The 24,385-nt window shown below is 39.4% G+C and overlaps 7 non-coding genes across 7 annotated transcripts; all 7 read left to right on the forward strand.

Annotated features, from left to right (window-relative positions):
* The first annotated feature begins 47 nt into the window (after positions 1 to 47).
* LOC135019002 (U1 spliceosomal RNA) lies at positions 48 to 210 on the forward strand. The gene has a single exon (XR_010216621.1). It is a non-coding gene; the product is annotated as a U1 spliceosomal RNA (small nuclear RNA).
* Positions 211 to 884: 674 nt separating this feature from the next.
* On the forward strand, positions 885 to 1,048 carry LOC135018803 (U1 spliceosomal RNA). Its single transcript, XR_010216437.1, has one exon. It is a non-coding gene; the product is annotated as a U1 spliceosomal RNA (small nuclear RNA).
* Positions 1,049 to 1,198: 150 nt separating this feature from the next.
* Positions 1,199 to 1,362, forward strand: LOC135018896 (U1 spliceosomal RNA). The gene has a single exon (XR_010216525.1). It is a non-coding gene; the product is annotated as a U1 spliceosomal RNA (small nuclear RNA).
* A 9,821-nt stretch (positions 1,363 to 11,183) lies between these two features.
* LOC135018891 (U1 spliceosomal RNA) lies at positions 11,184 to 11,347 on the forward strand. Its single transcript, XR_010216520.1, has one exon. It is a non-coding gene; the product is annotated as a U1 spliceosomal RNA (small nuclear RNA).
* A 152-nt stretch (positions 11,348 to 11,499) lies between these two features.
* On the forward strand, positions 11,500 to 11,662 carry LOC135018931 (U1 spliceosomal RNA). The gene has a single exon (XR_010216558.1). It is a non-coding gene; the product is annotated as a U1 spliceosomal RNA (small nuclear RNA).
* A 674-nt stretch (positions 11,663 to 12,336) lies between these two features.
* Positions 12,337 to 12,500, forward strand: LOC135018794 (U1 spliceosomal RNA). Its single transcript, XR_010216428.1, has one exon. It is a non-coding gene; the product is annotated as a U1 spliceosomal RNA (small nuclear RNA).
* A 151-nt stretch (positions 12,501 to 12,651) lies between these two features.
* Positions 12,652 to 12,815, forward strand: LOC135018934 (U1 spliceosomal RNA). Its single transcript, XR_010216561.1, has one exon. It is a non-coding gene; the product is annotated as a U1 spliceosomal RNA (small nuclear RNA).
* The last annotated feature ends 11,570 nt before the right edge of the window (positions 12,816 to 24,385 follow it).

A 24,385-nucleotide genomic window follows, 5' to 3' on the forward strand; every position in this document is an offset into this window, starting at 1 on the left:
ACAGGGGGGTGCCCGAGCAGCGACCCTCCCCAGCTCTAGCCCAACTCCTACTTACCTGCCAGGTGAGATACTATGATCATGAAGTTGCTTCTCCCAGGGCAAGGCTCACCCATTGCACTCTGGGTGTGCTGCCCCTGCGATTTCCCCAAATGTGGGAAACTTGACTGCATAATTTGAGTTTTCCCTGGTCGGCTCTCATGTAATTCAGATCTCTTTGTCTCAGGTCTCTCTCCAGCCTAGTTTGCTGTCTGGTTCCACTTCTTTTTTCTTGAGCCCCTCCCTTCTATACCCTTGTGCACTATCCTGACTTCTCCTCCCGTCTGCTTACTTTGTGCCTCCCAATGCACAATGCAAACTACGGGTAGTGCTGCAGGGCCCACACCCTTTTACTTGCTTTACAGAGCAGCTCTGGAGCTGTTACAGTGCCCAGCTGCTGCAAGAAATCAGCTTGAATGCTTCAGGGGCTGGGGAATGGCCAACATGAGCCCCACACCGAAGGAGGGTGGGGGTGCTTAATGCGAACTAGGGGTCATCCAAGCACCACAAAAGGCCTCCATGCCCTGCACGCTCCTTTTCTCTTTTCATATGCAGACGAGGGTTGAAGCCAACTTTGACCCACTGCTTGGATGACATCACCATATTCAAATCCATCTGCTGCAGGCCATCCCCCAGGAATGCTTGCACTAGTTGTTGCATTTGGTTTGTTGTTTGGCGGTGCTTCAGTATTAGGCAGCCTTCTGCCACCCCATGTTCATCTGAAAATATGTGTTCTCCCTGCAGTTGTTGTCCCCAGATGAGAGTTCCCTTGTGCTGCCTCAGTTGAATCTCCTTTACTTGACAGAGATGTGCCTGAGCAGCGGCCCTCCCCAGCCCTATCCCAAATCATACTTATTTTGCATAGGAGATACTATTGTCATGAAGATTGTTTTCCCAGGGTGAGGTTCATTCATTGCATTCTGGGTATGCTGACCCCTGTGATTTCCCCAAATGTGGGAAACTCGACTGCATTATTTGTGGTAGTGGTGGACTGTGTTTGTGCTTTCCTCTGGTCAGCTCTGGTAAAGTCAGATTTCTTTGTCTCAGATCTTCCTCTAGCCTTGTTCTTCTTTTGAGAGTTCCCTTGTGCTGCCTCAGTTGGATCTCCTTCACTTGAAAGGTAGTGCCCGAGCAGCGACCCTCCCCAGCTCTAGCCCAACTCCTACTAACCTGCCAGGTGAGATACTATGATCATGAAGGTGCTTCTCCCAGGGCAAGGCTCACCCATTGCACTCTGGGTGTGCTGCCCCTTGCGATTTCCCCAAATGTGGGAAACTTGACTGCATAATTTGTGTTTCCCCTGGACGGCTCTCGTATAATTCAGATCTCTTTGTCTCAGGTCTCTCTCCAGCCTAGTATGCTGTCTGTTTCCACTTCTCTTTTCTTGAGCCCCTCCCTTCTATAACCTTGTGCACTATCCTGACTTCTCCTCCCGTCTGCTTACTTTGTGCCTTCCAATGCACAATGCAAACTACAGGTAGTGCTGCAGGGCCCACACCCTTTTACTTGCCTTACAGAGCAGCTCTGGAGCTGTTACAGTACCTAGCTGCTGCAAGAAATCAGCTTGAATGCTTCAGGGGCTGGGGCATGGCCAACATGAGCCCCACACCGAAGGAGGGTGGGGGTGTTTAATGCGAACTAGGGGTCATCCAAGCGTCGCAAAAGGCCGCCATGCCCTGCATATCCCTTTTCTCTTTTCATAAGCAGACGAGGGTTGAAGCCAACTTTGACCCACTGCTTGGATGACATCACTTGCTGCCTTTCCAATGAAGCAAGTTTAAATTTAGTAATAGGTGAAAAACCATCCCTACAAAGGTGTTAATCAGATACTTGGCTTTGTGGACACTTTTCAGAGAACAAATTAGTTAGCATAAAAATAAAGCCAGAAAATGAAGAGCTGTTTAATCACTCAATTGGATTTTTCTGCAAGCGTATTTCTTTTTCTCTGCAACCCACTGCTAAGTTGTGCTTCCTAGCTGTTCTTTTATAAAATCACTTAATCAAATCTAACTCTGATTACATCAGAGTAGGCCAGGTACCCTACACCATAAGAGGGGGTTTGAAATTTTGACTTGTCTACTTAAAGATCACCAAAATCTGATGACATGGTCAATAACATCCCTGGGTGGGATTGAACCACCAACCCTTTGGTTAATAACCAAACACACTAACCGATTGCACCACCGAGACACTTTGCAAAAGTACATACTGACAAAGGCTAATAAGCATTCATCTAGAACGTTTCCTAGAAAACTTTAAAAAGTCAATAATCTGGAGAGTTTTTGTAAGATGTTTCTTCCATCAACCAATGAAGAAACGCATTGGTACTTTCCCATGATGAGTGAGTGCTTCAGGATCTCTTGCACTTACATGTGCAGCAGAGTACTGCAATGGAAGCATGCTGGGCCCCTTAACCCAGAGGTAGGCAGATTGAAACTATCCTCTGCTATATGCATTTTTTTTTTGTTAATTAAAGTAATCCAAAACTGGGATTGATATTTTTGCTCTTTTATTTTTACTTAAAGTACAATAACTTTTACCATTTTAATTTGTTTTAATAGTATATTGACAGTATTGTTTTCTTTCAAAAATCCACTTAATTTTCTTTACCCGATTATTAAAATGGTAATTGACAAAAACAAACTACATTGTCACCAGAAGAGCAATACAAAATGTACAAGTGATATATTAAAATCATCTTTCCAGCTTGAATTTCAATGATGCATTGGGGCAACGATTTTGTGAGAAACATCTTACCATTAAATAAAGATTTTCTTAATTCCTTACCTGTGTGCTAATTAGATATCACCTTGTTTTCACATTAAACAGACTTCCACATGAGAAAGCACAAAGGATGCAGTGGCGTTAATGTTTCCTGGTGTCAACCTGTATTATTTCAGTAGATATTGAAATGAGGATGCATCTTGCTGCCTTTCCAATGAAGCAAGTTTAATTTAGTAATAGGTTAAAAACCATCCCTACAAAGGTGTTAATCAGAAACTTGGCTTTGTGGACACTTTTCAGAGAACAAATTTGTTAGCATAAAAATAAAGCCAGAAAATGAAGAGCAGTTTAATCACTCAATTGGATTTTTTTGCCAGCATATTTCTTTTTCTCTGCAACCCACTGCTAAATTGTGCTTCCTAGCTGTTGTTATAAAATCACTGAATCAAATCTAACTCTGATTACATCAGAGAAGGCCAGGTACCCTACACCATAAGAGGGGGTTTGAAATTTTGACTTGTCTACATAAAGATCACCAAAATCTGATAACAAGGTCAATTACGTCCCTGGGTGGGATTGAACCACCAACCTTTTGGTTAATAGCCTTACACAGTAACTGATTGCGCCACAGCAACACTTTGTAAAAGTCCATACTGACAAAGGCTAATAAGCATTCATCTAGAACGATTCCTAGAAACATTTTAAAAAGTCAATAATGTGGAGAGTTTTTGTAAGATGTTTCTTCCATCAACCAATGAAGAAACACATTGGTACTTTCCCATGATGAGTGAGTGCTTCAGGATCTCTTGCACTTACATGTGCAGCAGAGTACTGTAATGGAAGCATGCTGGGTCCATAACCCAGAGGTAGGCAGATTGAAACTATCCTTTGCTATATGCATTTTTTTTTTGTTCATTAAAGTAATCCAAAACTGGGATTGATATTTTAGCTTTTATTTTTACTTAAAGTACAATAACTTTTACCATTTTAATTTGTTTTAGTGCAAATGGCATATCAGCAGTCAGCACTAACTGGTGACATGCCATTTGTACAAGTAAGCAATGTGTGACTAATATATAAACATGCTTTATTAAATAACATCTCAAACTATCATACCCAGGATTCAAACCTATAACCTGTTGAATTCTAATCAAACACCCTACCCATGGAGCTACTTGATCCTGCATCTTTTCTAACCTCCAAAAACAGATTCAGTTGCATTTTCCAGCGTGTTTTGTTTGCGCCTTTGCAAATGTCTTACATCGACAAACTTATTTAGTACTATTTTGCAAATAGGGTTACATTGTCGCAACATTGTGTTCCCTAATTGCTTGATTTTTTAAATGCAACAATTGATAAAGACACCTGATAATTGCTCTGTGGAGTCTTATTTTGTGTTTTGTGTTTAGTCTTTAGATCTGAATTTGAATGTACTTGTGAACTAACTTAATTTCCTACTTCTAAATTCATTCCTAAATTCACTACTTACATGAATCCTGTAGTTGGGCATTTTGGGACTTCGATTGTGGGCATTGTTTTGTGTCCAGACCAGCAGCAGGTGGTGTGCATTTGCTGGAAAGGCATCGAAGACCTCCGATATGCTGCATCTCCTGATGTGTGTCTCCCTCAAGTGGCTGTCAGCAAATGCCTGCTAGACACCCCATTCCAAGCTGATTGTGACATCATGGAACATGCATCATAGAACAGGCATGCTAAAACATTGGTCTTCAACCTGCGACCCTCCAGCTGCTGTGGAACTACACATCCCAGCATGCCCTGCCTCAGTTTTAGCATACCTTAATAGCAAAACTGTGGCAGGGCATGCTGGGATGTGTAGTTTCACAGCAGCTGGAGGGCCACAGGATGAAGACCCATGTGCTAGAGCCAAGCCGCAGGTACATTGAATGCTAGCAAGCTGAATATTTAAATCCTTTTTGTTCCGCAGCATTCCAATGCGGAAGATTCCATGGAACCAGAGATCCTTCCATTGAGAAGGACATGCTGCCTGGATGACTACACTGTGCAAATTAAATCACGGAGCCAGTTGGCTTGTGGGTGGCTCTGGTGACTGGGTGGTTGGGTGGGTGGTGTGTCGGAAGTGGAGCGCATGCAAATGATTGTGTATCATCCAGCTAGTGAGAGAGAAAACTCATGCAGGAGTGTGCCTGCTTGTCAGTGGGTTATGCACCTTGCCAGACGTTAAATCTACATAGAGCAGCTGGAGGGGACAAGAGCAGGTTTGCAAAATATAGATAGAAGAGCATATATGCTGGCGCATTCTCCATGATTGTGTCAGCTTATGTTTTGGTGCACTGCACTTTCCTCCACTAAGTTTTAGCCATTTTTGTTAAGCTCAAGTGTAGTTGCTTCTCGGCCTTTTGGCTGTGATCTTGTATCGTGGTTGAAGGGTCTGCTGGAGGGAGGGATTGTTTTCTTCATTGGCGAAAAACCAAAGATATTCCAGGATGGAAGGCTTGGGAACACTATCTGTTTTTCAGTTGTGGAAGAGCACAGAGGTCGGATTGGACTACATTCTATAGTAAAGGATATCTTTCTATTTATTGACCCTCCCCTTATATGTGTCTGTGTTACAATAAAGCTTCGGTTTTGTGAATCCCTCACCCTCTTACACTCCACACCCATAGCCTTATTAACTGTTGTATTATTGTATAGTTTAAATGTATAGTGCAGTTCATGATTTATAGTGTAGACTGGCCTGTGCTGTAGTTCTTGAACTGTACTATACCGTCAGCATTTGTATTGTGTTTTGGCTGTGCTGCAACACTGTATTTATGTGTGCAATGTTTATGTATGTTTTTTTTTATGTCAATAAAGACTGCTTTTTCAAGCCAATATCTGAAAACAATCAATGTTTATCTTTGATGGCAATAAAAGTGGTATGATATTTGATGCTTTTGAAATCCAATATCTGATATGTCCCCTATCTGGGAACCATATATTAAATGGCTTTTCAGAAAAGGGAGATGGGAGAAGAGCTTTCAGTACTTGTAGGACCGATGCACATAAAGAAGCAAAAAAACATACATAAACATTACACACATAAGTACCGCGTTGCGGCACAGCCAAAACACAATAGAAATGCTGATGGTATAGTACAGTTCAAGAACTACAGCACAGGCCAGCCTACACTATAAATCATGAACTGCACTATACATTTAAACTGTACAATAATACAACAGTTAATAAGGCTATGGGTGTGGAGTGTAAGAGGGTGAGGGAATCACAAGCCCGAAGCTTTATTGAAAGACTGACACATATAAAGGGAGGATTAATAAATAGAAAGACATCCTTTACTATAGAATGTAGTCCAATCCGGTCTTTCAACTCTTCCACAATTGAAAAACGGATAGTGTTCCCAAGCCTTCCATCCTGGAATATCTTTGGTCTTTCGCCAATGAAGAAAGCAATCCCTCCCTCCAGCAGACCCTTCAACCACAATACAAGATCACAGCCAAAAGGCCGAGAAGCAACTACACTTGAGCTTAACAAAAATGGCTAAAACTTAGTGGAGGAAAGTGCAGTGCACCAAAACATAAGCTGACACAATCATGGAGAATGCGCCAGCATATATGCTCTTCTATCTATATTTTGCAAACATGCTCTTGTCCCCTCCAGCTGCTCTATGTAGATTTAACGTCTGGCAAGGTGCATAACCCACTGACAAGCAGGCACACTCCTGCATGAGTTTTCACTCTCACTAGCTGGATGATACACAATCATTTGCATGTGCTCCACCTCCGACACACCACCCACCCAACCACCCAGTCACCAGAGCCACCCACAAACCAACTGGCTCCGTGATTTAATTTGCACAGTGTAGTCATCCAGGCAGCATGTCCTTCTCAATGGAAGGATCTCTGGTTCCATGGAATCTTCCGCATTGGAATGCTGCGGAACAAAAAGGATTTAAATATTCAGCTTGCTAGCATTCAATGTACCTGCGGCTTGGCTCTAGCACATGGGTCTTCATCCTGTGGCCCTCCAGCTGCTGTGAAACTACACATCCCAGCACGCCCTGCCACAGTTTTGCTATAAGGTATGCTAAAACTGAGGCAGGGCATGCTGGGATGTGTAATTCTACAGCAGCTGGAGGGTCGCAGGTTGAAGACCCATGTTTTAGCATGCCTGTTCTATGATGCATGTTCCGTGATGTCACAATCAGCTTGGAATGGGGTGTCTAGCTGGCATTTGCTGACAGCCACTTGAGGGAGACACACATCAGGAGATGCAGCATATCGGAGGTCTTCGATGCCTTTCCAGCAAATGCACACCACCTGCTGCTGGTCTGGACACAAAACAATGCCCACAATCGAAGTCCCAAAATGCCCAACTACAGGATTCATGTAAGTAGTGAATTTAGGAATGAATTTAGAAGTAGGAAATTAAGTTAGTTCACAAGTACATTCAAATTCAGATCTAAAGTCTAGGTAGGCCTCACGTCCTGGCAGCCGCCAGCATTTAAAAATGCCTTGATTAGAGGTACGGAATTAAATGTAGATAAGAAGTAGACACAAAATAAGACTCCGCAGAGCAGTTATCAGGTGTTTTTATCAATTGTTGCATTTAAAAAATCAAGCAATTAGGGAACACAATGTTGCAACAATGTAACCCTATTTGCAAAATAGTACTAAATAAGTTTGTCGATGTAAGACATTTGCAAAGGCGCATCCAAAACACGCTGGAAAATGCAACTGAATCTGTTTTTGGAGGCTAGAATAGGAAATGTGCATCGGTCCTACAAGTACTGAAAGCTCTTCTCCCATCTCCCTTTTCTGAAAAGCCATTTAATATATGGTTCCCAGATAGGGGACATATCAGATATTGCCTTTCAAAAGCAGCAAATATCATACCACTTCTATTGCCATCAAAGATAAACATTGATTGTTTTCAGATATTGGATTGAAAAAGCAGTCTTTATTGACATAAAGAAGCAAAAAAACATATATAAACATTACACACATAAGTACTGTGTTGCAGCACAGCCAAATCACAATACAAATGCTGTCGGTATAGTACAGTTCAAGAACTACAGTACAGGTCAGCCTACACTATAAATCATGAACTGCACTATACATTTAAACAATACAATAGTTAATAAGGCTATGGGTGTGGAGTGTAAGAGGGTGACGGAATCACAAGCCCAAAGCTTTATTGAAAGACAGACACATATAAAGGGAGGATTAATAAATACAAAGATACCCTTTACTATAGAATGTAGTCCAATCCGGTCTTTCAACTCTTCCACAACTGAAAAACGGATAGTGTTCCCAAGCCTTCCATCCTGGAATATCTTCAGTCTCTCGCCAATGAAGAAAACAATCCCTCCAGCAGACTCTTCAACCACAATACAATATCACAGCCAAAAGAGCGAGAAGCAACTACACTTGCGTTTAAACAAAATGGCTAAAACTTAGTGGAGGAAAGTGCAGTGCACCAAAACATAAGCTGACACAATCATGGAGAATGCGCCAGCATATATGCTCTTCTGTCTATATTTTCCAAACCTGCTCTTGTCCCCTCCAGTTGCTCCATGTAGATTTGACGTCTGGCAAGGTGCATAACTCACTGACAAACAGGCACACTCCTGCATGAGTTTTCTCTCTCACTAGCTGGATGATACACATTCATTTGCATGTGCTCCACCTCCGACACACCGCCCACCCAACCACCCAGTCACCAGAGCCACCCACAAGCCAACTGGCTCCGTGATTTAATTTGCACAGTGCAGTCATCCAGGCAGCATGTCCTTCTCAATGGAATAATCTCTGGTTCCATGGAATCTTCCGCATTGGAATGCTGCGGAACAAAAAGGATTTAAACATTCAGCTTGCTAGCATTCAATGTACCTGCGGTTTGGTTCTAGCACATGGGTCTTCATCCTGTGGCCCTCCAGCTGCTGTGAAACTACACATCCCAGCATGCCCTGCCACAGTTTTGCTATTAAGGTATGCTAAAACTGAGGCAGGGCATGCTGGGATATGTAGTTCCACAGCAGCTGGAGGGTCGCAGGTTGAAGACCCATGTTCTAGCATGCCTGTTCTATGATGCATGTTCCGTGATGTCACAATCAGCTTGGAATGGGGTGTCTAGCATGCATATGCTGACAGCCACTTGAGGCAGACACACATCAGGAGATGCAGCATATCGGAGGTCTTCGATGCCTTTCCAGCAAATGCACACCACCAGCTGCTGGTCTGGACACAAAACAATGCCCACAATTGAAGGCTCAAAATGCCCAACTACAGGATTAATGTAAGTAGTGAATTTAGGAATGAATTTAGAAGTAGGAAATTAAGTTAGTTCACAAGTACATTCAAATTCAGATCTAAAGACTAGGTAGGCCTCACGTCCTGGCAGCACCCAGCATTTAAAAATGCCTTGATTATAGGTAGGGAATTAAATGTAGATAAGAAGTAGACACAAAAAAAGACTCCACAGAGCAATTATCAGGTGTCTTTATCAATTTTTGCATTTAAAAAATCAAGCAATTAGGGAACACAATGTTGCGACAATGTAACCCTATTTGCAAAATAGTACTAAATTAGTTTGTCGATGTAAGACATTTGCAAAGGCGCAAACAAAACACGCTGGAAAATGCAACTGAATCTGTTATTGGAGGTTAGAATAGATGCAGGATCAAGTAGCTCAATGGGTAGGGTGTTTGATTAGAATTTAACAGGTTATAGGTTTGAATCCTGGGTATGATAGTTTGAGGTGTTATTTAATAAAGTATGTTTATATATTAGTCACACATGGCTTACTTGTACAAATGGCATGTCACCAGTTAGTGCTGACTGCTGATATGCCATTTACACAAACATGCCATGTGTGACTGTATATGCATTTAAGGAGGGCACCCCTGCAATACCACAAACCATTGAGTGTCAAGTATACTAGATATATCTTCATATCTCATGTGCTTTCTCTGAGACCAATCTTGTTATGCCCCTTCCCCACAAGGCATGCGCCTTTTGTCCATATTGCAAAAATGGGGGGGGAGGGCATATAATTCTCTGTCACAGGGCACCAAAAAGTCTAGTTATGGCTCTGGTATGCATTATGTAATCTGGCAGACCATCTCTCCAACACTGGCTGGTTGGAATAGAAATCCGGTTATCTATGTGAGCAAATGACCATCAACGATTTACTCTCAAACACTAAAAAATGGACAAAAATGGTCCCCTAAACAAATTGGTTAAATTTTGGGTTTAACCAATTTGTGTAATGACCATTTTTGACCACTTTTCTAGTGTTTGGGAGCAAATGGTTAATTGACATTTGCTCCTATACATTACCAGATTTTCATTCCATCCATCCAGACTGGATAGATAGCCTGACAGATAATTGTGTAGTGTACGCCCAGGATAACTGTTAGTCATGCTTTATTTTATGGCGGCACATAAATGGGTGGACAGATCCAGGGCAAGCACTGCCCACTCATGCATAGTTGTCAACTGATGTGAAGTTCCAGGGGGCAATCTCAGTTATAAAGAGAAGTATCTGGAAATTGTCCCTAGTTAAAAAAAAAAAAAATTTTTTTATCAACTCCATTTATTTAGTATGATATCCCAGGTGATAGGATGCCGGCAGTCAGAACAACATACTTTATTAAATAACACATCTCAAACTACCATACCCAGGATTCAAACCTATAACCTGTTGAATTCTAATCAAACACCCTACCTATTGAGCTATTTGATCCTGCATAAAAATTGTGAACATTATATGAAGCTATTGGTACTTTGCAAAAAAAAAGAATCAGCATTACAACGCAGCAGATCCATGCAGTTTGCAGCCACACACTACATGTATCTGCTCAGCCACAATGCTGATTATTTCTTCACAAAGTACAAGGTGAGCTCCAAACAGAATTCTCTAGCTTAGAATTATACCTTTCTTTGCCAAACCTAGAAGTCGGGCCCCCCACCCTGGGATCCCCCAGAGGGAGGCCTGCACCGTCATGCGGCAGGCTTGTCCGTTTTGGAAGCAGGCTGATGGGCAGCCCAGGATTGCTTCAGTCTGGGCTTGGCAGGTCTGGAAACATGAGCTTGCTTTGGGTATGCCTGACCTTGGGTACGCTTTACCTGGAGGATGAAAGGGCCAAGAAAAGTACTTTTAGCCTTCTGCGTGGTAGGAGTCATACTAGGTAGGCAAGCTGTTTTAGCAGTAGCCAGATCAGCTACAATCTTATTGAGGTCTTCTCCAAAAGGAGATTCAACTGAGGCAGCACAAGGGAACTCTCATCTGGGGACAACAACTGCAGGGAGAACACATATTTTCAGATGAACATGGTAGGGCAGAAGGCTGCCTAATACTGAAGCACCCCCAAACAACAAATCAAATGCAACTTACTTGACAGAGATGTGCCTGAGCAACGGCCCTCCCCAGCCCTATCCCAAATCATACTTATTTTGCATAGGAGATACCATGGTCATGAAGATTGTTCTCCCAGGGTGAGGTTCATTCATTGCATTCTGGGTATGCTGACCCCTGTGATTTCCCCAAATGTGGGAAACTCGACTGCATTATTTGTGGTAGTGGGGGACTGTGTTTGTGCTTTCCTCTGGTCAGCTCTGGTAAAAGTCAGATTTCTTTGTCTCAGATCTTCCTCTAGCCTTGTTCTTCTTTCGAGAGTTCCCTTGTGCTGCCTCAGTTGGATCTCCTTCACTTGACAGGGGGGTGCCCGAGCAGCGACCCTCCCCAGCTCTAGCCCAACTCCTACTTACCTGCCAGGTGAGATACTATGATCATGAAGGTGCTTCTCCCAGGGCAAGGCTCACCCATTGCACTCTGGGTGTGCTGCCCCTGCGATTTCCCCAAATGTGGGAAACTTGACTGCATAATTTGAGTTTTCCCTGGTCAGCTCTCATGTAATTCAGATCTCTTTGTCTCAGGTCTCTCTCCAGCCTAGTTTGCTGTCTGGTTCCACTTCTTTTTTCTTGAGCCCCTCCCTTCTATACCCTTGTGCACTATCCTGACTTCTCCTCCCGTCTGCTTACTTTGTGCCTCCCAATGCACAATGCAAACTACGGGTAGTGCTGCAGGGCCCACACCCTTTTACTTGCTTTACAGAGCAGCTCTGGAGCTGTTACAGTGCCCAGCTGCAGCAAGAAATCAGCTTGAATGCTTCAGGGGCTGGGGAATGGCCAACATGAGCCCCACACCGAAGGAGGGTGGGGGTGCTTTATGCGAACTAGGGGTCATCCAAGCACCACAAAAGGCCTCCATGCCCTGCACGCTCCTTTTCTCTTTTCATATGCAGACGAGGGTTGAAGCCAACTTTGACCCACTGCTTGGATGACATCACCATATTCAAATCCATCTGCTGCAGGCCATCCCCCAGGAATGCTTGCACTAGTTGTTGCATTTGGTTTGTTGTTTGGGGGTGCTTCAGTATTAGGCAGCCTTCTGCCACCCCATGTTCATCTGAAAATATGTGTTCTCCCTGCAGTTGTTGTCCCCAGATGAGAGTTCCCTTGTGCTGCCTCAGTTGAATCTCCTTTACTTGACAGAGATGTGCCTGAGCAGCGGCCCTCCCCAGCCCTATCCCAAATCATACTTATTTTGCATAGGAGATACTATTGTCATGAAGATTGTTCTCCCAGGGTGAGGTTCATTCATTGCATTCTGGGTATGCTGACCCCTGTGATTTCCCCAAATGTGGGAAACTCGACTGCATTATTTGTGGTAGTGGTGGACTGTGTTTGTGCTTTCCTCTGGTCAGCTCTGGTAAAAGTCAGATTTCTTTGTCTCAGATCTTCCTCTAGCCTTGTTCTTCTTTTGAGAGTTCCCTTGTGCTGCCTCAGTTGGATCTCCTTCACTTGAAAGGTAGTGCCCGAGCAGCGACCCTCCCCAGCTCTAGCCCAACTCCTACTAACCTGCCAGGTGAGATACTATGATCATGAAGGTGCTTCTCCCAGGGCAAGGCTCACCCATTGCACTCTGGGAGTGCTGTCCCTTGCGATTTCCCCAAATGTGGGAAACTTGACTGCATAATTTGTGTTTCCCCTGGACGGCTCTCGTATAATTCAGATCTCTTTGTCTCAGGTCTCTCTCCAGCCTAGTATGCTGTCTGTTTCCACTTCTCTTTTCTTGAGCCCCTCCCTTCTATAACCTTGTGAACTATCCTGACTTCTCCTCCCGTCTGCTTACTTTGTGCCTTCCAATGCACAATGCAAACTACAGGTAGTGCTGCAGGGCCCACACCCTTTTACTTGCCTTACAGAGCAGCTCTGGAGCTGTTACAGTACCCAGCTGCTGCAAGAAATCAGCTTGAATGCTTCAGGGGCTGGGGCATGGCCAACATGAGCCCCACACCGAAGGAGGGTGGGGGTGTTTAATGCGAACTAGGGGTCATCCAAGCGTCGCAAAAGGCCGCCATGCCCTGCATATCCCTTTTCTCTTTTCATAAGCAGACGAGGGTTGAAGCCAACTTTGACCCACTGCTTGGATGACATCACTTGCTGCCTTTCCAATGAAGCAAGTTTAATTTAGTAATAGGTGAAAAACCATCCCTACAAAGGTGTTAATCAGATACTTGGCTTTGTGGACACTTTTCAGAGAACAAATTTGTTAGCATAAAAATAAAGCCAGAAAATGAAGAGCTGTTTAATCACTCAATTGGATTTTTCTGCAAGCGTATTTCTTTTTCTCTGCAACCCACTGCTAAGTTGTGCTTCCTAGCTGTTCTTTTATAAAATCACTTAATCAAATCTAACTCTGATTACATCAGAGAAGGCCAGGTACCCTACACCATAAGAGGGGGTTTGAAATTTTGACTTGTCTACTTAAAGATCACCAGAATCTGATAACAAGGTAAATTACGTCCCTGGGTAGGATTGAACCACCAACCTTTTGGTTAATAACCGAACACGCTAACTGATTGCGCCACAGAGACACATTGCAAAAGTATATACTGACAAAGGCTAATAAGCATTCATCTAGAACGTTTCCTAGAAAAACTTTAAAAAGTCAATAATCTGGAGAGTTTTTGTAAGATGTTTCTTCCATCAACCAATGAAGAAACACATTGGTACTTTCCCATGATGAGTGAGTGCTTCAGGATCTCTTGCACTTACATGTGCAGCAGAGTACTGCAATGGAAGCATGCTGGGCCCATAACCCAGAGGTAGGCAGATTGAAACTATCCTCTGCTATATGCATTTTTTTTTTGTTAATTAAAGTAATCCAAAACTGGGATTGATATTTTTGCTCTTTTATTTTTACTTAAAGTACAATAACTTTTATTATTTTAATTTGTTTTAATAGTATATTGACAGTATTGTTTTCTTTCAAAAATCCACTTAATTTTCTTTACCCTATTATTCAAATGGTAATTGACAAAAACAAACTACATTGTCACCAGAAGAGCAATACAAAATGTACAAGTGATATATTAAAATCATCTTTCCAGCTTGAATTTCAATGATGCATTGGGGCAACGATTTTGTGAGAAACCTCTTCACCCTTAAATAAAGATTTTCTTAATTCCTTACCTGTGTGCTAATTAGATATCACCTTGTTTTCACATTAAACAGACTTCCACATGAGAAAGCAGCAAGGATGCAGTGGCGTTAATGTTTCCTGGTGTCAACCTGTATTATTTCAGTAGATATTGAAATGAGGATGCATCTTGCTGCCTTTCCAATGAAGCATGTTTAATTTAGTAATAGGTGAAAAACCATCCCTACAAAGGTGTTAATCAGATACTTGGCTTTGTGGACTCTTTTCAGAGAACAAATTTGTTAGCATAAAAATAAAGCCAGAAAATGAAGAGCTGTTTAATCACTCAATTGGATTTTTCTGCCAGCATATTTCTTTTTCTCTGCAACCCACTGCTAAATTGTGCTTCCTAGCTGTTTTTTTTTATAAAATCACTTAATCAAATCTAACTCTGATTACATCAGAGTAGGCCAGGTACCCTACACCATAAGAGAGGGTTTGAAATTTTGACTTGTCTACTTAAATATCACCAAAATCTGATCACAAGATCAATTACGTCCCTGGGTGGGATTGAACCACCAACTTTTTGGTTAATAGCCGTACACACTAACTGATTGCGCTACAGCGACACTTTGCAAAAGTACATACTGACAAAGGCTAATAAGCATTCATCTAGAACGTTTCCTAGAAAAACTTTAAATAGTCAATAATCTGGAGAGTTTTTGTAAGATGTCTCTTCCATCAACCAATGAAGAAACACATTGGTACTTTCCCATGATGAGTGAGTGCTTCAGGATCTCTTGCACTTACATGTGCAGCAGAGTACTGTAATGGAAGCATGCTGGGTCCATAACCCAGAGGTAGGCAGATTGAAATTATCCTCTGCTATATGCATTTTTTTTTGTTAATTAAAGTAATCCAAAACTGGGATTGATATTTTTGCTCTTTTTATTTTACTTAAAGTACAATAACTTTTACCTTTTTAATTTGTTTTAATAGTATATAGACAGTATTGTTTTCTTTCAAAAATCCACTTAATTTTCTTTACCCGATTATTAAAATGGTAATTGACAAAAACAAACTACATTGTCACCAGAAGAGCAATACAAAATGTACAAGTGATATATTAAAATCATCTTTCCAGCTTGAATTTCAATGATGCATTGGGGCAACGATTTTGTGAGAAACATCTTACCATTAAATAAAGAATTTCTTAATTCCTTACCTGTGTGCTAATTAGATATCACCTTGTTTTCACATTAAACAGACTTCCACATGAGAAAGCAGCAAGGATGCAGTGGCGTTAATGTTTCCTGGTGTCAACCTGTATTATTTCAGTAGATCTTGAAATGAGGATGCATCTTGCTGCCTTTCCAATGAAGCATTTTTAATTTAGTAATAGGTGAAAAACCATCCCTACAAAGGTGTTAATCAGATACTTGTCTTTGTGGACTCTTTTCAGAGAACAAATTTGTTAGCATAAAAATAAAGTCAGAAAATGAAGAGCTGTTTAATCACTCAATTGGATTTTTCTGCCAGCATATTTCTTTTTCTCTGCAACCCACTGCTAAATTGTGCTTCCTAGCTGTTTTTTTTATAAAATCACTTAATCAAATCTAACTCTGATTACATCAGAGTAGGCCAGGTACCCTACACCATAACAGGAGGCTTTAAAGTTTAATAGTATATTGACAGTATTGTTTTCTTTCAAAAATCCAATTAATTTTCTTTACCCGATTATTAAAATGGTAATTGACAAAAACAAACTACTAGGGGGTGACAACTCCATTACAGGCAATTGCTCCGCCTCCACACCATTTTCCTCCTCATACATGTCGACACAATCGTACCGACACACAGCACACACACAGGGAATGCTCTGATAGAGGACAGGACCCCACTAGCCCTTTGGGGAGACAGAGGGAGAGTATGCCAGCACACACCAGAGCGCTATATATATATACAGAGTACTGTAATGGAAGCATGCTGGGTCCATAACCCAGAGGTAGGCAGATTGAAACTATCCTTTTACCATTTTAATTTGTTTTAATTGCAGTACTCTGCTGCACATGTAAGTGCAAGAGATCCTGAAGCACTCACTCATCATGGGAAAGTACCAATGTGTTTCTTCATTGGTTGATGGAAGAAACATCTTACAAAAACTCTCCACATTATTGACTTTTTAAAATGTTTCTAGGAATCGTTCTAGATGAATGCTTATTAGCCTTTGTCAGTAAGTACTTTTGCAAAGTGTCACTGTGGCGCAATCAGTTAGTGTGAAAGGATATTAACCAAAAAGTTGGTAGTTCAATCCCACCCAGGGACTTAATTGACCTTGTTATAAGATTTTGGTGATCTTTAAGTAGACAAGTCAAAATTTCAAACCCCCTGTTATGGTGCAGGGTACCTGGCCTTCTCTGATGTAATCAGAGTTAGATTTGATTCAGTGATTTTATAAAAACAGCTAGGAAGCACAATTTAGCAGTGGGTTGCAGAGAAAAATAAATATGCTGGCAGAAAAATCCAATTGAGTGATTAAACAGCTCTTCATTTTCTGGCTTTATTTTTATGCTAACTAATTTGTTCTCTGAAAAGTGTCCACAAAGCCAAGTATCTGATTAACATATTTGTAGGGATGGTTTTTCACCTATTACTAAATTAAACTTGCTTCATTGGAAAGGCAGCAAGATGCATCCTCATTTCAATATCTACTGAAATAATACAGGTTGACACCAGGAAACATTAACGCCACTGCATCCTTGCTGCTTTCTCATGTGGAAGTCTGTTTAATGTGAAAACAAGGTGATATCTAATTAGCACACAGGTAAGGAATTAAGAAAATCTTTATTTAAGGGTGAAGATGTTTCTCACAAAATCGTTGCCCCAATGCATCATTGAAATTCAAGCTGGAAAGATGATTTTAATATATCACTTGTACATTTTGTATTGCTCTTCTGGTGACAATGTAGTTTGTTTTTGTCAATTACCATTTTAATAATCGGGTAAAGAAAATTAATTGGATTTTTGAAAGAAAACAATACTGTCAATATACTATTAAAACAAATTAAAATGGTAAAAGTTATTGTACTTTAAGTAAAAATAAAAGCTAAAATATCAATCCCAGTTTTGGATTACTTTAATGAACAAAAACAAAAATGCATATAGCAAAGGATAGTTTCAATCTGCCTACCTCTGGGTTATGGGCCCAGCATGCTTTCATTGCAGTACTCTGCTGCACATGTAAGTGCAAGAGATCCTGAAGCACTCACTCATCATGCGAAAGTACCAATGTGTTTCTTCATTGGTTGCTGGAAGAAACATCTTACAAAAACTCTCCAGATTATTGATTTTTTAAAGTTTTTCTAGGAAACGTTCTAGATGAATGCTTATTAGTCTTTGTCAGTATGTACTTTTTGCAAAGTGTCTCTGTGGTGCAATCGGTTAGTGTGTTCAGCTATTAATCAAAAGGTTGGTGGTTCAATCCCACCCAGGGACATAATTGATCTTGTGATCAGATTTTGGTGATATTTAAGTAGACAAGTCAAAATTGCAAACCCCCTGTTATGGTGTAGGGTACCTGGCCTTCTCTGATGTAATCAGAGTTAGATTTGATTAAGTGATTTTATAAAAAAACAGCTAGGAAGCACAATTTAGCAGTGGGTTGCAGAGAAAAAGAAATATGCTGGCAGAAAAATCCAATTGAGTGATTAAACAGCTCTTCATTTTCTGGCTTTATTTTTATGCTAACTAATTTGTTCTCTGAAAAGTGTCCACAAAGCCAAGTGTCTGATTAACATCTTTGTAGGGATGGTTTTTCACCTATTACTAAATTAAACTTGCTTCATTGGAAAGGCAGCAAGATGCATCCTCATTTCAATATCTACGGAAATAATACAGATTGACACCAGGAAACATTAACGCCACTGCATCTTTGCTGTTTTCTCATGTGGAAGTCTGTTTAATGTGAAAACAAGGTGATATCTAATTAGCACACAGGTAAGGAATTAAGAAAATCTTTATTTAAGGGTGAAGATGTTTCTCACAAAATCGTTGCCCCAATGCATCATTGAAATTCAAGCTGGAAAGATGATTTTAATATATCACTTGTACATTTTGTATTGCTCTTCTGGTGACAATGTAGTTTGTTTTTGTCAATTACCATTTTAATAATCGGGTAAAGAAAATTAATTGGATTTTTGAAAGAAAACAATACTGTCAATATACTATTAAAACAAATTAAAATGGTAAAAGTTATTGTACTTTAAGTAAAAATAAAAGAGCACAAATATCAATCCCATGTTTTGGATTACTTTAATTAACAAAAAAAATGCATATAGCAGAGGATAGTTTCAATCTGCCTACCTCTGGGTTATGGACCCAGCATGCTTCCATTACAGTACTCTGCTGCACATGTAAGTGCAAGAGATCCTGAAGCACTCACTCATCATGGGAAAGTACCAATGTGTTTCTTCATTGGTTGATGGAAGAAACATCTTACAAAAACTCTCCAGATTATTGACTATTTAAAGTTTTTAAAGGAAACGTTCTAGATGAATGCTTATTAGCCTTTGTCAGTAAGTACTTTTGCAAAGTGTCGCTGTGGCGCAATCAGTTAGTGTGTACGGCTATTAACCAAAATGTTGGTGGTTCAATCCCACCCAGGGACGTAATTGACCTTGTTATCAGATTTTGTTGATCTTTAAGTAGACAAGTCAAAATTTCGAAAACCCCTGTTATGGTGTAGGGTACCTGGCCTTCTCTGATGTAATCAGAGTTAGATTTGATTCAGTGATTTTATAAAAACAGCTAGGAAGCACAATTTAGCAGTGGGTTGCAGAGAAAAAGAAATATGCTGGCAAAAAAATCCAATTGAGTGATTAAACAGCTCTTCATTTTCTGGCTTTATTTTTATGCTAACAAATTTGTTCTCTGAAAAGTGTCCACAAAGCCAAGTATCTGATTAACATCTTTGTAGGGATGGTTTTTCACCTATTACTAAATTAAACTTGCTTCATTGGAAAGGCAGCAAGATGCATCCTCATTTCAATATCTACTGAAATAATACAGGTTGACACCAGGAAACATTAACGCCACGGCATCCTTGCTGCTTTCTCATGTGGAAGTCTGTTTAATGTGAAAACAAGGTGATATCTAATTAGCACACAGGTAAGGAATTAAGAAAATCTTTATTTAAGGGTGAAGATGTTTCTCACAAAATCGTTGCCCCAATGCATCATTGAAATTCAAGCTGGAAAGATGATTTTAATATATCACTTGTACATTTTGTATTGCTCTTCTGGTGACAATGTAGTTTGCTTTTGTCAATTACCATTTTAATAATCGGGTAAAGAAAATTAATTGGATTTTTGAAAGAAAACAATACTGTCAATATACTATTAAAACAAATTAAAATGTTAAAGTTAATGTACTTTAAGTAAAAATAAAAGAGCAAAAATATCAATCCCAGTTTTGGATTACTTTAATTAACAAAAAAAAATGCATATAGCAGAGGATAGTTTCAATCTGCCTACCTCTGGGTTATGGACCCAGCATGCTTCCATTACAGTACTCTGCTGCACATGTAAGTGCAAGAGATCCTGAAGCACTCACTCATCATGGGAAAGTACCAATGTGTTTCTTCATTGGTTGATGGAAGAAACATCTTACAAAAACTCTCCACATTATTGACTTTTTAAAATGTTTCTAGGAATCGTTCTAGATGAATGCTTATTAGCCTTTGTCAGTAAGTACTTTTGCAAAGTGTCACTGTGGCGCAATCAGTTAGTGTGTAAGGCTATTAACCAAAAAGTTGGTGGTTCAATCCCACCCAGAAACTTAATTGACCTTGTTATCAGATTTTGGTGATCTTTAAGTAGACAAGTCAAAATTTCAAACCCCCTGTTATGGTGTAGGGTACCTGGCCTTCTCTGATGTAATCAGAGTTAGATTTGATTCAGTGATTTTATAAAAACAGCTAGGAAGCACAATTTAGCAGTGGGTTGCAGAGAAAAAGAAATATGCTGGCAGAAAAATCCAATTGAGTGATTAAACAGCTCTTCATTTTCTGGCTTTATTTTTATGCTAACTAATTTGTTCTCTGAAAAGTGTCCACAAAGCCAAGTATCTGATTAACATATTTGTAGGGATGGTTTTTCACCTATTACTAAATTAAACTTGCTTCATTGGAAAGGCAGCAAGATGCATCCTCATTTCAATATCTACTGAAATAATACAGGTTGACACCAGGAAACATTAACGCCACTGCATCCTTGCTGCTTTCTCATGTGGAAGTCTGTTTAATGTGAAAACAAGGTGATATCTAATTAGCACACAGGTAAGGAATTAAGAAAATCTTTATTTAAGGGTGAAGATGTTTCTCACAAAATCGTTGCCCCAATGCATCATTGAAATTCAAGCTGGAAAGATGATTTTAATATATCACTTGTACATTTTGTATTGCTCTTCTGGTGACAATGTAGTTTGTTTTTGTCAATTACCATTTTAATAATCGGGTAAAGAAAATTAAGTGGATTTTTGAAAGAAAACAATACTGTCAATATACTATTAAAACAAATTAAAATGGTAAAAGTTATTGTACTTTAAGTAAAAATAAAAGCTAAAATATCAATCCCAGTTTTGGATTACTTTAATGAACAAAAGAAAAAAATGCATATAGCAAAGGATAGTTTCAATCTGCCTACCTCTGGGTTATGGGCCCAGCATGCTTTCATTGCAGTACTCTGCTGCACATGTAAGTGCAAGAGATCCTGAAGCACTCACTCATCATGCGAAAGTACCAATGTGTTTCTTCATTGGTTGCTGGAAGAAACATCTTACAAAAACTCTCCAGATTATTGATTTTTTAAAGTTTTTCTAGGAAACGTTCTAGATGAATGCTTATTAGTCTTTGTCAGTATGTACTTTTTGCAAAGTGTCTCTGTGGCGCAATCGGTTAGTGTGTTCAGCTATTAATCAAAAGGTTGGTGGTTCAATCCCACCCAGGGACATAATTGATCTTGTGATCAGATTTTGGTGATATTTAAGTAGACAAGTCAAAATTGCAAACCCCCTCTTATGGTGTAGGGTACCTGGCCTTCTCTGATGTAATCAGAGTTAGATTTGATTAAGTGATTTTATAAAAAAACAGCTAGGAAGCACAATTTAGCAGTGGGTTGCAGAGAAAAAGAAAAATGCTGGCAGAAAAATCCAATTGAGTGATTAAACAGCTCTTCATTTTCTGGCTTTATTTTTTATGATAACAAATTTGTTCTCTGAAAAGTGTCCACAAAGCCAAGTATCTGATTCACATCTTTGTAGGGATGTTTTTTCACCTATTACTAAATTAAACTTGCTTCATTGGAAAGGCAGCAAGATGCATCCTCATTTCAATATCTACGGAAATAATACAGGTTGACACCAGGAAACATTAACGCCACTGCATCTTTGCTGTTTTCTCATGTGGAAGTCTGTTTAATGTGAAAACAAGGTGATATCTAATTAGCACACAGGTAAGGAATTAAGAAAATCTTTATTTAAGGGTGAAGATGTTTCTCACAAAATCGTTGCCCCAATGCATCATTGAAATTCAAGCTGGAAAGATGATTTTAATATATCACTTGTACATTTTGTATTGCTCTTCTGGTGACAATGTAGTTTGTTTTTGTCAATTACCATTTTAATAATCGGGTAAAGAAAATTAATTGGATTTTTGAAAGAAAACAATACTGTCAATATACTATTAAAACAAATTAAAATGGTAAAAGTTATTGTACTTTAAGTAAAAATAAAAGAGCAAAAATATCAATCCCAGTTTTGGATTACTTTAATTAACAAAAAAAAATGCATATAGCAGAGGATAGTTTCAATCTGCCTACCTCTGGGTTATGGACCCAGCATGCTTCCATTAGAGTACTCTGCTGCACATGTAAGTGCAAGAGATCCTGAAGCACTCACTCATCATGGGAAAGTACCAATGTGTTTCTTCATTGGTTGATGGAAGAAACATCTTACAAAAACTCTCCACATTATTGACTTTTTAAAATGTTTCTAGGAATCGTTCTAGATGAATGCTTATTAGCCTTTGTCAGTATGTACTTTCACAAAGTGTCGCTGTGGCGCAATCAGTTAGTGTGTAAGGCTATTAACCAAAAGGTTGGTGGTTCAATCCCACCCAGGGACTTAATGGACCTTGTTATCAGATTTTGGTGATCTTTAAGTATACAAGTCAAAATTTCAAACCCCCTGTTATGGTGTAGGGTACCTGGCCTTCTCTGATGTAATCAGAGTTAGATTTGATTAAGTGATTTTATAAAAAAAACAGCTAGGAAGCACAATTTAGCAGTGGGTTGCAGAGAAAAAGAAAAATGCTGGCAGAAAAATCCAATTGCGTGATTAAACAGCTCTTCATTTTCTGGCTTTATTTTTATGATAACAAATTTGTTCTCTGAAAAGTGTCCACAAAGCCAAGTATCTGATTAACATCTTTGTAGGGATGGTTTTTCACCTATTACTAAATTAAACTTGCTTCATTGGAAAGGCAGCAAGATGCATCCTCATTTCAATATCTACGGAAATAATACAGGTTGACACCAGGAAACATTAACGCCACTGCATCTTTGCTGTTTTCTCATGTGGAAGTCTGTTTAATGTGAAAACAAGGTGATATCTAATTAGCACACAGGTAAGGAATTAAGAAAATCTTTATTTAAGGGTGAAGATGTTTCTCACAAAATCGTTGCCCCAATGCATCATTGAAATTCAAGCTGGAAAGATGATTTTAATATATCACTTGTACATTTTGTATTGCTCTTCTGGTGACAATGTAGTTTGTTTTTGTCAATTACCATTTTAATAATCGGGTAAAGAAAATTAAGTGGATTTTTGAAAGAAAACAATACTGTCAATATACTATTAAAACAAATTAAAATGGTAAAAGTTATTGTACTTTAAGTAAAAATAAAAGAGCAAAAATATCAATCCCAGTTTTGGATTACTTTAATTAACAAAAAAAAATGCATATAGCAGAGGATAGTTTCAATCTGCCTACCTCTGGGTTATGGACCCAGCATGCTTCCATTACAGTACTCTGCTGCACATGTAAGTGCAAAAGATCCTGAAGCACTCACTCATCATGGGAAAGTACCAATGTGTTTCTTCATTGGTTGATGGAAGAAACATCTTACAAAAACTCTCCACATTATTGACTTTTTAAAATGTTTCTAGGAATCGTTCTAGATGAATGCTTATTAGCCTTTGTCAGTATGTACTTTTGCAAAGTGTCGCTGTGGCGCAATCAATTAGTGTGTAAGGCTATTAACCAAAAGGTTGGTGGTTCAATCCCACCCAGGGACTTAATTGACCTTGTTATCAGATTTTGGTGATCTTTAAGTAGACAAGTCAAAATTTCAAACCCCCTGTTATGGTGTAGGGTACCTGGCCTTCTCTGATGTAGTTAGATTTGATTCAGTGATTTTATAAAAACAGCTAGGAAGCACAATTTAGCAGTGGGTTGCAGAGAAAAAGAAAAATGCTGGCAGAAAAATCCAATTGAGTGATTAAACAGCTCTTCATTTTCTGGCTTTATTTTTATGATAACAAATTTGTTCTCTGAAAAGTGTCCACAAAGCCAAGTATCTGATTAACATCTTTGTAGGGATGGTTTTTCACCTATTACTAAATTAAACTTGCTTCATTGGAAAGGCAGCAAGATGCATCCTCATTTCAATATCTACGGAAATAATACAGGTTGACACCAGGAAACATTAACGCCACTGCATCTTTGCTGTTTTCTCATGTGGAAGTCTGTTTAATGTGAAAACAAAGTGATATCTAATTAGCACACAGGTAAGGAATTAAGAAAATCTTTATTTAAGGGTGAAGATGTTTCTCACAAAATCGTTGCCCCAATGCATCATTGAAATTCAAGCTGGAAAGATGATTTTAATATATCACTTGTACATTTTGTATTGCTCTTCTGGTGACAATGTAGTTTGTTTTTGTCAATTACCATTTTAATAATCGGGTAAAGAAAATTAATTGGATTTTTGAAAGAAAACAATACTGTCAATATACTATTAAAACAAATTAAAATGGTAAAAGTTATTGTACTTTAAGTAAAAATAAAAGAGCAAAAATATCAATCCCAGTTTTGGATTACTTTAAT

This window comes from Pseudophryne corroboree, unplaced genomic scaffold (assembly GCF_028390025.1).
Source record: "Pseudophryne corroboree isolate aPseCor3 unplaced genomic scaffold, aPseCor3.hap2 scaffold_330, whole genome shotgun sequence".
In the NCBI taxonomy this organism is placed as follows: Eukaryota; Metazoa; Chordata; class Amphibia; order Anura; family Myobatrachidae; genus Pseudophryne; species Pseudophryne corroboree.